A 12728-nucleotide genomic window follows, 5' to 3' on the forward strand; every position below is an offset into this window, starting at 1 on the left:
GCGGTTGGTCGGGAAGGCTTTTCGGATAGAGGTCGGACGGTGTGTGTGGACGGCTTCCCGTGGTGCCGCCGCTATCAAGCCGGAGGGTTTGAGAAACGACATTCGCGGAAGGACCGGCGCGGCCGGCGGACGCTCGCACGCGCGGCGCCCGACACTCAGCCGCTCGCTCGGCCTCCGTGGATCGTGGCTAGGTGGGATGGATGCCAAACCGGGTCGTCTCGGTCTCGCCGCAGTACGGTCGCGCCGGGGCCTGCGGGGCGGCGCGGGGAGCGCACGCTCACGCGGCGGCCGGGGCGCTAGAGTGCGACCCGCAGTGGGTAGGAACCGTCCACCCGACGTCGGACGAGCCGAGGCCGATGGGGGCCCTACCAAGGCGGGTCATGAGTGCCAGTCGGTCAGTTGGGTGAGGGGGTACTCGGAGGCCCGCCGGGAGCAGACGGGCGACCGGGGATGGGGGGCGTACGCGGGCGGGCGCCGGGAGAAGACGGCCCGTCCGGGGTCGAATCTCGGCCTGTGTTTTCGGAGCCGGCCGGGCATCACGCTCCCTCCTTGGATGGACAACATTCGTAGTTGACACTTTGTGTCATTTTATCCGAGCGGGCGGGCGCCTCGAGAGGCGGACCGTCCGGGGCGACTCTCGGCCTGTGTTTTCGGAGCCGGCCGGGCCTCACGCTCCCTCCTTGGATGGACAACATTCGTAGTTGACACTTTGTGTCATTTTATCCGAGCGGGCGGGCGCCGCGAGGCGGACCGTCCGGGGCGACTCTCGGCCTGTGTTTTCGGAGCCGGCCGGGCATCACGCTCCCTCCTTGGATGGACAACATTCGTAGTTGACACTTTGTGTCATTTTATCCGAGCGGGCGGGCGCCTCGAGAGGCGGACCGTCCGGGGCGACTCTCGGCCTGTGTTTTCGGAGCCGGCCGGGCCTCACGCTCCCTCCTTGGATGGACAACATTCGTAGTTGACACTTTGTGTCATTTTATCCGAGCAGACGGGCGCCGCGAGGCGGACCGTCCGGGGCGACTCTCGGCCTGTGTTTTCGGAGCCGGCCGGGCATCACGCTCCCTCCTTGGATGGACAACATTCGTAGTTGACACTTTGTGTCATTTTATCCGAGCGGGCGGGCGCCTCGAGAGGCGGACCGTCCGGGGCGACTCTCGGCCTGTGTTTTCGGAGCCGGCCGGGCCTCACGCTCCCTCCTTGGATGGACAACATTCGTAGTTGACACTTTGTGTCATTTTATCCGAGCGGGCGGGCGCCGCGAGGCGGACCGTCCGGGGCGACTCTCGGCCTGTGTTTAAGGAGCCGGCCGGGCATCACGCTCCTTCCTTGGATGGACAACATTCGCAGTTGACACTTTGTGTCATTTTATCCGAGCAGACGGGCGCCGCGAGGCGGACCGTCCGGGGCGACTCTCGGCCTGTGTTTTCGGAGCCGGCCGGGCATCACGCTCCCTCCTTGGATGGACAACATTCGTAGTTGACACTTTGTGTCATTTTATCCGAGCAGACGGGCGCCGCGAGGCGACCGTCCGGGGCGACTCTCGGCCTGTGTTTAAGGAGCCGGCCGGGCATCACGCTCCTTCCTTGGATGGACAACATTCGTAGTTGACACTTTGTGTCATTTTATCCGAGCGGGCGGGCGCCGCGAGGCGGACCGTCCGGGGCGACTCTCGGCCTGTGTTTAAGGAGCCGGCCGGGCATCACGCTCCTTCCTTGGATGGACAACATTCGCAGTTGACACTTTGTGTCATTTTATCCGAGCAGACGGGCGCCGCGAGGCGGACCGTCCGGGGCGACTCTCGGCCTGTGTTTTCGGAGCCGGCCGGGCATCACGCTCCCTCCTTGGATGGACAACATTCGTAGTTGACACTTTGTGTCATTTTATCCGAGCAGACGGGCGCCGCGAGGCGGACCGTCCGGGGCGACTCTCGGCCTGTGTTTAAGGAGCCGGCCGGGCATCACGCTCCTTCCTTGGATGGACAACATTCGCAGTTGACACTTTGTGTCATTTTATCCGAGCAGACGGGCGCCGCGAGGCGGACCGTCCGGGGCGACTCTCGGCCTGTGTTTTCGGAGCCGGCCGGGCATCACGCTCCCTCCTTGGATGGACAACATTCGTAGTTGACACTTTGTGTCATTTTATCCGAGCAGACGGGCGCCGCGAGGCGGACCGTCCGGGGCGACTCTCGGCCTGTGTTTAAGGAGCCGGCCGGGCATCACGCTCCTTCCTTGGATGGACAACATTCGCAGTTGACACTTTGTGTCATTTTGTTCGGCCTGTGTTTAAGGAGGCGGCCGTCCTCCACTCGGTCCGTGTTTAAGGAGCGACACTCGCGCTCCGGTTCGGCCTGTATTTAGGGAGGCGGCCGTCCTCCCCTTGGTCTGTGTTAAGGGCGACACTCGGTCCATGTTTGAGGAGCCTGGCCCTGACGCTCCTCTCCGGCCTGTGTTTAAGGAGGCGGCCGTCCTCCCCTTGGTCTGTGTTAAGGGCGACACTCGGTCCATGTTTGAGGAGCCTGGCCCTGACGCTCCTCTCCGGCCTGTGTTTAAGGAGGCGGCCGTCCTCCCCTTGGTCTGTGTTAAGGGCGACACTCGGTCCATGTTTGAGGAGCCTGGCCCTGACGCTCCTCTCCGGCCTGTGTTTAAGGAGGCGGCCGTCCTCCCCTTGGTCTGTGTTAAGGGCGACACTCGGTCCGTGTTTAAGGAGCGGCCCTCGCGCTCCGGTTCGGCCTGTATTTAGGGAGGCGGCCGTCCTCCGCTTGGTCTGTGTTAAGGGCGACACTCGGTCCGTGTTTAAGGAGCCGGCCCTGACGCTCCTCTTCGGCCTGTGTTTAAGGAGGCGGCCGTCCTCCACTTCCTTCCATGCACCACCACATTCGCAGTTGACACTTTGCCATTTTTTCAGAGAGGTGACACTTAGTCGTTTTTTCGAAAGTTGACACTTAGTCGTTTTTTCGAAAGTTGACACTTTGCCGTTTTTTCAGAGAGGCGACACTTAGTCGTTTTTTCGAAAGTTGACACTTAGCCGTTTTTTCGAAAGTTGACACTTAGCCGTTTTTTCGAAAGTTGACACTTAGCCGTTTTTTCGAAAGTTGACACTTAGTCACTTTTTCGCCACAGTGACACCTCCAGCGCGTGCCACGGCGCTTTTCAGGTCTTCTATCCGACCTTGTGCTGTCGAGGACGGCGTGTCCGACGCCGTGGGGAGACCAGCACCATCTCCTCCATACTCGTAAACGGGGTGCTTTGGAAAACGGGGGGAAAGTCGATGAGTACACTGACTACTGGGACCATTTCATTGTACTCTGGCGCACCTGAAGACCAAAAAAGGTACTGCACCTTAGCCCGGGTACCTCACCCCCTGGTACCTCGAGGAGAACTTAGAAAAATTTCGACAAATTTTTGGTGAGCTCCAGGGAGAGAGGCTGATTTTTCGCTTTTTGAGGCCGACCGCCGAACCGGCGCGGGGCGGACTCACAAGCCCCGCAGAGCCGTGGGCACTTAGTCGTTTTTTCAGAGAGGCGACACTTAGTCGTTTTTTCAGAGGCGACACTTAGTCGTTTTTTCGAAAGTTGACACTTAGCCGTTTTTTCGAAAGTCGACACTTAGCCGTTTTTTTGGAAAGTTGACACTTAGTCGTTTTTTCGAAAGTTGACACTTAGTCGTTTTTTCGCCACAATTGGCTCTGAGCTCCAGGGGGAGAGCCTGGTTTTGCCTTATTTCAGGCCGGCTGGGGAACCGGCGCGGGTCGGATGCACGAGCCCGGCAGAGCCGTGGGCACTTAGAAAATTTTCGCCGATTAAGCTGGGACCTCCAGGCGGAGACCGGCATTCCTCGTCCTCGGGGTTCGACCCAGGAACCGGCGCTGGGCAGACGCCGTAGCCACGCAGAGCCGTGGGCACTTAGAAAATATTCGCCAAGTTGGCTCTGAGCTCCAGGCGGAGAGGCTGGTTTTGCCTTATTTCAGGCCGGCTGGGGAACCGGCGCGGGTCGGATGCACGAGCCCGCAGAGCCGTGGGCACTTTGCCATTTTCTCAGAGTCGACACTTAGTCGTTTTTTCAGAGAGGCGACACTCTGTCGTTTTTTCGAAAGTTGACACTTTGCCGTTTTTTCAGAGAGGCGACACTTAGCCGTTTTTTCGAAAGTTGACACTTAGCCGTTTTTTCGAAAGTCGACACTTAGCCGTTTTTTCAGAGATGTGACACTTTGCCGTTTTTTCGAAAGTCGACACTTAGCCGTTTTTTCAGAGATGTGACACTTAGAAACTTTTTGCCAAGTTGGCTGTGAGCTCCAGGAGGAGACCGTTATTTTTCGTCATTCGAGGCCGACTGCGGAACCGGCGCTGGGCGGACGCCAAAGCTCGGCAGGGCCGTGGGCACTTAGAAACTTTTTGCCAAGTTGGCTGTGAGCTCCAGGAGGAGACCGTTATTTTTCGTCATTCGAGGCCGACTGCGGAACCGGCGCTGAGCGGACGCCAAAGCTCGGCAGGGCCGTGGGCACTTAGAAACTTTTTGCCAAGTTGGCTGTGAGCTCCAGGAGGAGACCGTTATTTTTCGTCATTCGAGGCCGACTGCGGAACCGGCGCTGGGCGGACGCCAAAGCTCGGCAGGGCCGTGGGCACTTAGAAACTTTTTGCCAAGTTGGCTGTGAGCTCCAGGAGGAGACCGTTATTTTTCGTCATTCGAGGCCGACTGCGGAACCGGCGCTGGGCGGACGCCAAAGCTCGGCAGGGCCGTGGGCACTTAGAAACTTTTTGCCAAGTTGGCTGTGAGCTCCAGGAGGAGACCGTTATTTTTCGTCATTCGAGGCCGACTGCGGAACCGGCGCTGAGCGGACGCCAAAGCTCGGCAGGGCCGTGGGCACTTAGAAACTTTTTGCCAAGTTGGCTGTGAGCTCCAGGAGGAGACCGTTATTTTTCGTCATTCGAGGCCGACTGCGGAACCGGCGCTGGGCGGACGCCAAAGCTCGGCAGGGCCGTGGGCACTTAGAAACTTTTTGCCAAGTTGGCTGTGAGCTCCAGGAGGAGACCGTTATTTTTCGTCATTCGAGGCCGACTGCGGAACCGGCGCTGAGCGGACGCCAAAGCTCGGCAGGGCCGTGGGCACTTAGAAACTTTTTGCCAAGTTGGCTGTGAGCTCCAGGAGGAGACCGTTATTTTTCGTCATTCGAGGCCGACTGCGGAACCGGCGCTGGGCGGACGCCAAAGCTCGGCAGGGCCGTGGGCACTTAGAAACTTTTTGCCAAGTTGGCTGTGAGCTCCAGGAGGAGACCGTTATTTTTCGTCATTCGAGGCCGACTGCGGAACCGGCGCTGGGCGGACGCCAAAGCTCGGCAGGGCCGTGGGCACTTAGAAACTTTTTGCCAAGTTGGCTGTGAGCTCCAGGAGGAGACCGTTATTTTTCGTCATTCGAGGCCGACTGCGGAACCGGCGCTGGGCGGACGCCAAAGCTCGGCAGGGCCGTGGGCACTTAGAAACTTTTTGCCAAGTTGGCTGTGAGCTCCAGGAGGAGACCGTTATTTTTCGTCATTCGAGGCCGACTGCGGAACCGGCGCTGGGCGGACGCCAAAGCTCGGCAGGGCCGTGGGCACTTAGAAACTTTTTGCCAAGTTGGCTGTGAGCTCCAGGAGGAGACCGTTATTTTTCGTCATTCGAGGCCGACTGCGGAACCGGCGCTGGGCGGACGCCAAAGCTCGGCAGGGCCGTGGGCACTTAGAAACTTTTTGCCAAGTTGGCTGTGAGCTCCAGGAGGAGACCGTTATTTTTCGTCATTGGAGGCCGACTGCGGAACCGGCGCTGGGCGGACGCCAAAGCTCGGCAGGGCCGTGGGCACTTAGAAACTTTTTGCCAAGTTGGCTGTGAGCTCCAGGAGGAGACCGTTATTTTTCGTCATTCTAGGCCGGCTGCAGAACCGGCGCGGGTCGGATGCACGAGCCCGCAGAGCCGTGGGCACTTTGCCACTTTTTCGCCACAATTGGCTGTGAGCTCCAGGAGGAGACCGTTATTTTTCGTCATTCTAGGCCGGTTGCAGAACCGGCGCGGCTCGGATGCACGAGCCCGCAGAGCCGTGGGCACTTAGAAAATTTTCAGAGAGGCGACACTTTGCCATTTTTTCAGAGAGGTGACACTTAGTCGTTTTTTCGAAAGTTGACACTTAGCCGTTTTTTCGAAAGTTGACACTTAGTCGTTTTTTCGAAAGTTGACACTTAGTCGTTTTTTCGCCAAAGTGCCCACCTCCAGCGCGTGCCACGGCGCTTTCCAGGTCTTCTATCCGACCTTGTGCTGTCGAGGACGGCGTGTCCGACGCCGTGGGGAGACCAGCACCATCTCCTCCATACTCGTAAACGAGGTGCTTTGGAAAACGGGGGGAAAGTCGATGAGTACACTGACTACTGGGACCATTTCATTGTACTCTGGCGCACCTGAAGACCAAAAAAGGTACTGCACCTTAGCCCGGGTACCTCACCCCCTGGTACCTCGAGGAGAACTTAGAAAAATTTCGACAAATTTTTGGTGAGCTCCAGGGAGAGAGGCTGATTTTTTGCTTTTTGAGGCCGACCGCCGAACCGGCGCGGGGCGGACTCACAAGCCCCGCAGAGCCGTGGGCACTTAGTCGTTTTTTCGAAAGTTGACACTTAGCCGTTTTTTCGAAAGTTGACACTTAGCCGTTTTTTCGAAAGTCGACACTTAGCCGTTTTTTCGAAAGTTGACACTTAGTCGTTTTTTCGCCGATTTTGCTGGGACCTCCAGGCGAGGACCGGCGTTTTTCGTCTTCCGGGTCCGACCCGGGAACCAGCGCCGAGCGGACACATTCGCTCGCTAGTGCCGTTGGCACTTAGAAAATTTTTCGTTTGTCATGAGCTCCGGGCGAGGACCGGCGTTTTTCGTCTTCCGGGTTCGACCCGGGAACCAGCGCCGAGCGGACACATTCGCTCGCTAGTGCCGTTGGCACTTAGAAAATTTTTCGTTTGTCATGAGCTCCGGGCGGAGACCGGCGTTTTTCGTCTTCCGGGTTCGACCCGGGAACCAGCGCCGAGCGGACACATTCGCTCGCTAGTGCCGTTGGCACTTAGAAAATTTTTCGTTTGTCATGAGCTCCGGGCGGAGACCGGCGTTTTTCGTCTTCCGGGTTCGACCCGGGAACCAGCGCCGAGCGGACACATTCGCTCGCTAGTGCCGTTGGCACTTAGAAAATTTTTCGTTTGTCATGAGCTCCGGGCGGAGAGCGGCGTTTTTCGTCTTCCGGGTTCGACCCGGGAACCAGCGCCGAGCGGACACATTCGCTCGCTAGTGCCGTTGGCACTTAGAAAATTTTTCGTTTGTCATGAGCTCCGGGCGGAGACCGGCGTTTTTCGTCTTCCGGGTTCGACCCGGGAACCAGCGCCGAGCGGACACATTCGCTCGCTAGTGCCGTTGGCACTTAGAAAATTTTTCGTTTGTCATGAGCTCCGGGCGGAGACCGGCGTTTTTCGTCTTCCGGGTTCGACCCGGGAACCAGCGCCGAGCGGACACATTCGCTCGCTAGTGCCGTTGGCACTTAGAAAATTTTTCGTTTGTCATGAGCTCCGGGCGGAGAGCGGCGTTTTTCGTCTTCCGGGTTCGACCCGGGAACCAGCGCCGAGCGGACACATTCGCTCGCTAGTGCCGTTGGCACTTAGAAAATTTTTCGTTTGTCATGAGCTCCGGGCGGAGAGCGGCGTTTTTCGTCTTCCGGGTTCGACCCGGGAACCAGCGCCGAGCGGACACATTCGCTCGCTAGTGCCGTTGGCACTTAGAAAATTTTTCGTTTGTCATGAGCTCCGGGCGGAGACCGGCGTTTTTCGTCTTCCGGGTTCGACCCGGGAACCAGCGCCGAGCGGACACATTCGCTCGCTAGTGCCGTTGGCACTTAGAAAATTTTTCGTTTGTCATGAGCTCCGGGCGGAGACCGGCGTTTTTCGTCTTCCGGGTTCGACCCGGGAACCAGCGCCGAGCGGACACATTCGCTCGCTAGTGCCGTTGGCACTTAGAAAATTTTTCGTTTGTCATGAGCTCCGGGCGGAGAGCGGCGTTTTTCGTCTTCCGGGTTCGACCCGGGAACCAGCGCCGAGCGGACACATTCGCTCGCTAGTGCCGTTGGCACTTAGAAAAATTTTCGTTTGTCATGAGCTCCGGGCGGAGACCGGCGTTTTTCGTCTTCCGGGTTCGACCCGGGAACCAGCGCCGAGCGGACACATTCGCTCGCTAGTGCCGTTGGCACTTAGAAAATTTTTCGTTTGTCATGAGCTCCGGGCGGAGACCGGCGTTTTTCGTCTTCCGGGTTCGACCCGGGAACCAGCGCCGAGCGGACACATTCGCTCGCTAGTGCCGTTGGCACTTAGAAAATTTTTCGTTTGTCATGAGCTCCGGGCGGAGACCGGCGTTTTTCGTCTTCCGGGTTCGACCCGGGAACCAGCGCCGAGCGGACACATTCGCTCGCTAGTGCCGTTGGCACTTAGAAAATTTTTCGTTTGTCATGAGCTCCGGGCGGAGACCGGCGTTTTTCGTCTTCCGGGTTCGACCCGGGAACCAGCGCCGAGCGGACACATTCGCTCGCTAGTGCCGTTGGCACTTAGAAAATTTTTCGTTTGTCATGAGCTCCGGGCGGAGACCGGCATTTTTCGTCTTCCGGGTTCGACCCGGGAACCAGCGCCGAGCGGACACATTCGCTCGCTAGTGCCGTTGGCACTTAGAAAATTTTTCGTTTGTCATGAGCTCCGGGCGGAGACCGGCGTTTTTCGTCTTCCGGGTTCGACCCGGGAACCAGCGCCGAGCGGACACATTCGCTCGCTAGTGCCGTTGGCACTTAGAAAATTTTTCGTTTGTCATGAGCTCCGGGCGGAGACCGGCATTTTTCGTCATTCGAGGCCGACGGGGGAACCAGCCGGAGCGGACACGTTTGCTCGGAAGAGCCGTTGGCACTTAGAAAAAATTCCGTGTCTCGTGAGCTCCAGGGGGGACAGGCTGGTTTTATTCATCCGTAGCCGACATGGGAACCAGCGCGGAGCGGATTGGTGTTGCGCTGCCATATACCTCATCTCTCTCAGGAGTCCCCCCCTTATACGTGCCGATGGTGTTTTGGAAAACGGGGGGTAACTGGATGAGTACACTGACTAGGGGGACCAGTACACTAGCGAGTGGGACCAGTACACTGACTAGTGGGACCAACACACTATGAGCGCCTGGTACCTAAAATGGAAGTATAGAGGCCGAATTTCGGGCAAGATCACGCCGGGTTAGGCTTCCAGGACCTCGGCTAAGCAATTTTAACGGGTCGCCCGGTTCTTTTTTGATCCAGCCCGGTTCTTTTTTTATCCAGCCTGGTTCTTTTTACACTTCCAGCTGGAGCTCGGGAGCGGCTTTTTGCACAAGATCACGCCGTGTTAGGCTTCCAGGACCTCGGCTAAGCAATTTTAACGGGTCGCCCGGTTCTTTTTTGATCCAGCCCGGTTCTTTTTTTTATCCAGCCTGGTTCTTTTTACACTTCCAGCTGGAGCTCGGGAGCGGCTTTTTGCACAAGATCACGCCGTGTTAGGCTTCCAGGACCTCGGCTAAGCAATTTTAACGGGTCGCCCGGTTCTTTTTTGATCCAGCCCGGTTCTTTTTTTTATCCAGCCCGGTTCTTTTTACACTTCCAGCTGGAGCTCGGGAGCGGCTTTTTGCACAAGATCACGCCGTGTTAGGCTTCCAGGACCTCGGCTAAGCAATTTTAACGGGTCGCCCGGTTCTTTTTTTTATCCAGCCCGGTTCTTTTTTTATCCAGCCCGGTTCTTTTTACACTTCCAGCTGAAGCTCGGGAGCGGCTTTTTGCACAAGAACACGCCGTGTTAGGCTTCCAGGACCTCGGCTAAGCAATTTTAACGGGTCGCCCGGTTCTTTTTTTTTATCCAGCCCGGTTCTTTTTTTTATCCAGCCCGGTTCTTTTTACACTTCCAGCTGGAGCTTGGGAGCGGCTTTTTGCACAAGATCACGCCGGGTTAGGCTTCCAGGACCTCGGCTAAGCAATTTTAACGGGTCGCCCGGTTCTTTTTTGATCCAGCCCGGTTCTTTTTTTTATCCAGCCTGGTTCTTTTTACACTTCCAGCTGGAGCTCGGGAGCGGCTTTTTGCACAAGATCACGCCGTGTTAGGCTTCCAGGACCTCGGCTAAGCAATTTTAACGGGTCGCCCGGTTCTTTTTTGATCCAGCCCGGTTCTTTTTTTTATCCAGCCTGGTTCTTTTTACACTTCCAGCTGGAGCTCGGGAGCGGCTTTTTGCACAAGATCACGCCGTGTTAGGCTTCCAGGACCTCGGCTAAGCAATTTTAACGGGTCCCCCGGTTCTTTTTTGATCCAGCCCGGTTCTTTTTTTTATCCAGCCCGGTTCTTTTTACACTTCCAGCTGGAGCTCGGGAGCGGCTTTTTGCACAAGATCACGCCGTGTTAGGCTTCCAGGACCTCGGCTAAGCAATTTTAACGGGTCGCCCGGTTCTTTTTTGATCCAGCCCGGTTCTTTTTTTTATCCAGCCCGGTTCTTTTTACACTTCCAGCTGGAGCTCGGGAGCGGCTTTTTGCACAAGATCACGCCGGGTTAGGCTTCCAGGACCTCGGCTAAGCAATTTTAACGGGTCGCCCGGTTCTTTTTTGATCCAGCCCGGTTCTTTTTTTATCCAGCCCGGTTCTTTTTACACTTCCAGCTGGAGCTCGGGAGCGGCTTTTTGCACAAGATCACGCCGTGTTAGGCTTCCAGGACCTCGGCTAAGCAATTTTAACGGGTCGCCCGGTTCTTTTTTTGATCCAGCCCGGTTCTTTTTTTATCCAGCCCGGTTCTTTTTACACTTCCAGCTGGAGCTCGGGAGCGGCTTTTTGCACAAGATCACGCCGGGTTAGGCTTCCAGGACCTCGGCTAAGCAATTTTAACGGGTCGCCCGGTTCTTTTTTTTTTATCCAGCCCGGTTCTTTTTTGATCCAGCCCGGTTCTTTTTACACTTCCAGCTGGAGCTCGGGAGCGGCTTTTTGCACAAGATCACGCCGTGTTAGGCTTCCAGGACCTCGGCTAAGCAATTTTAACGGGTCGCCCGGTTCTTTTTTTTATCCAGCCCGGTTCTTTTTTTATCCAGCCCGGTTCTTTTTACACTTCCAGCTGGAGCTCGGGAGCGGCTTTTTGCACAAGATCACGCCGGGTTAGGCTTCCAGGACCTCGGCTAAGCAATTTTAACGGGCCGCCCGGTTCTTTTTTTTATCCAGCCCGGTTCTTTTTTGATCCAGCCCGGTTCTTTTTACACTTCCAGCTGGAGCTCGGGAGCGGCTTTTTGCACAAGATCACGCCGTGTTAGGCTTCCAGGACCTCGGCTAAGCAATTTTAACGGGCCGCCCGGTTCTTTTTTGATCCAGCCCGGTTCTTTTTTTATCCAGCCCGGTTCTTTTTACACTTCCAGCTGGAGCTCGGGAGCGGCTTTTTGCACAAGATCACGCCGTGTTAGGCTTCCAGGACCTCGGCTAAGCAATTTTAACGGGTCGCCCGGTTCTTTTTTGATCCAGCCCGGTTCTTTTTTTTATCCAGCCTGGTTCTTTTTACACTTCCAGCTGGAGCTCGGGAGCGGCTTTTTGCACAAGAACACGCCGTGTTAGGCTTCCAGGACCTCGGCTAAGCAATTTTAACGGGTCGCCCGGTTCTTTTTTGATCCAGCCCGGTTCTTTTTCCACTTCCAGCTGGAGCTCAGCAGCGGCTTTTTGCACAAGATCACGCCGGGTTAGGCTTCCAGGACCTCGGCTAAGCACTTCTAACGGGTCGCCCGGTTCTTTTTTTGAACCAGCCCGGTTCTTTTTACACTTCCAGCTGGAGCTCGGGAGCGGCTTTTTGCACAAGAACACGCCGTGTTAGGCTTCCAGGACCTCGGCTAAGCAATTTTAACGGGTCGCCCGGTTCTTTTTTGATCCAGCCCGGTTCTTTTTCCACTTCCAGCTGGAGCTCAGCAGCGGCTTTTTGCACAAGATCACGCCGGGTTAGGCTTCCAGGACCTCGGCTAAGCACTTCTAACGGGTCGCCCGGTTCTTTTTTTGAACCAGCCCGGTTCTTTTTCCACTTCCAGCTGGAGCTCAGCAGCGGCTTTTTGCACAAGATCACGCCGGGTTAGGGTTCCAGGACCTCGGCTAAGCAATTTTAACGGGCCGCCCGGTTCTTTTTTTGATCCAGCCCGGTTCTTTTTACACTTCCAGCTGGAGCTCAGCAGCGGCTTTTTGCACAAGATCACGCCGGGTTAGGCTTCCAGGACCTCGGCTAAGCACTTCTAACGGGCCCTGGTCCACCCCTGCCAGCGCATTTCAAAACTTGGCATTAATTTCGACCTAAGAGACGAAGTCTGATTTTTTTCTACCACTTGGGCGGCCTTTTTGCACCCAGAACACCCGCACCGGCACCATAAATTCGAAGGGTGCCGAGTGCGTCGGCGCAGATTCTGCGACGGAGTGACACTTCCCTCTTGTGGACATTCGGCGGTAGGTGAAATGCGCACTCGGTCTTCTCTTTTCTTTTCCTTCCAGTGAAACTTTGGCAACATTCTGCGAGCTGCTGGCTTCCAGAACCTCGGCCAAGCAGGTGGAGGATTTTTTTCCACTTCCAGCTGGAGGTGAGGAGGGACTTTTTGGGCAAGATCACGCCGACTTAGCAAGCAAGGTGGAAGTGCCAGCATGCTCCGTGGCTGGAAGTGTGGATGTGCCAGCACCCTCCC

Source organism: Syngnathus leptorhynchus, unplaced genomic scaffold (genome assembly GCF_054491065.1).
Source record: "Syngnathus leptorhynchus isolate UIUO unplaced genomic scaffold, UIUO_Slep HiC_scaffold_46, whole genome shotgun sequence".
In the NCBI taxonomy this organism is placed as follows: Eukaryota; Metazoa; Chordata; class Actinopteri; order Syngnathiformes; family Syngnathidae; genus Syngnathus; species Syngnathus leptorhynchus.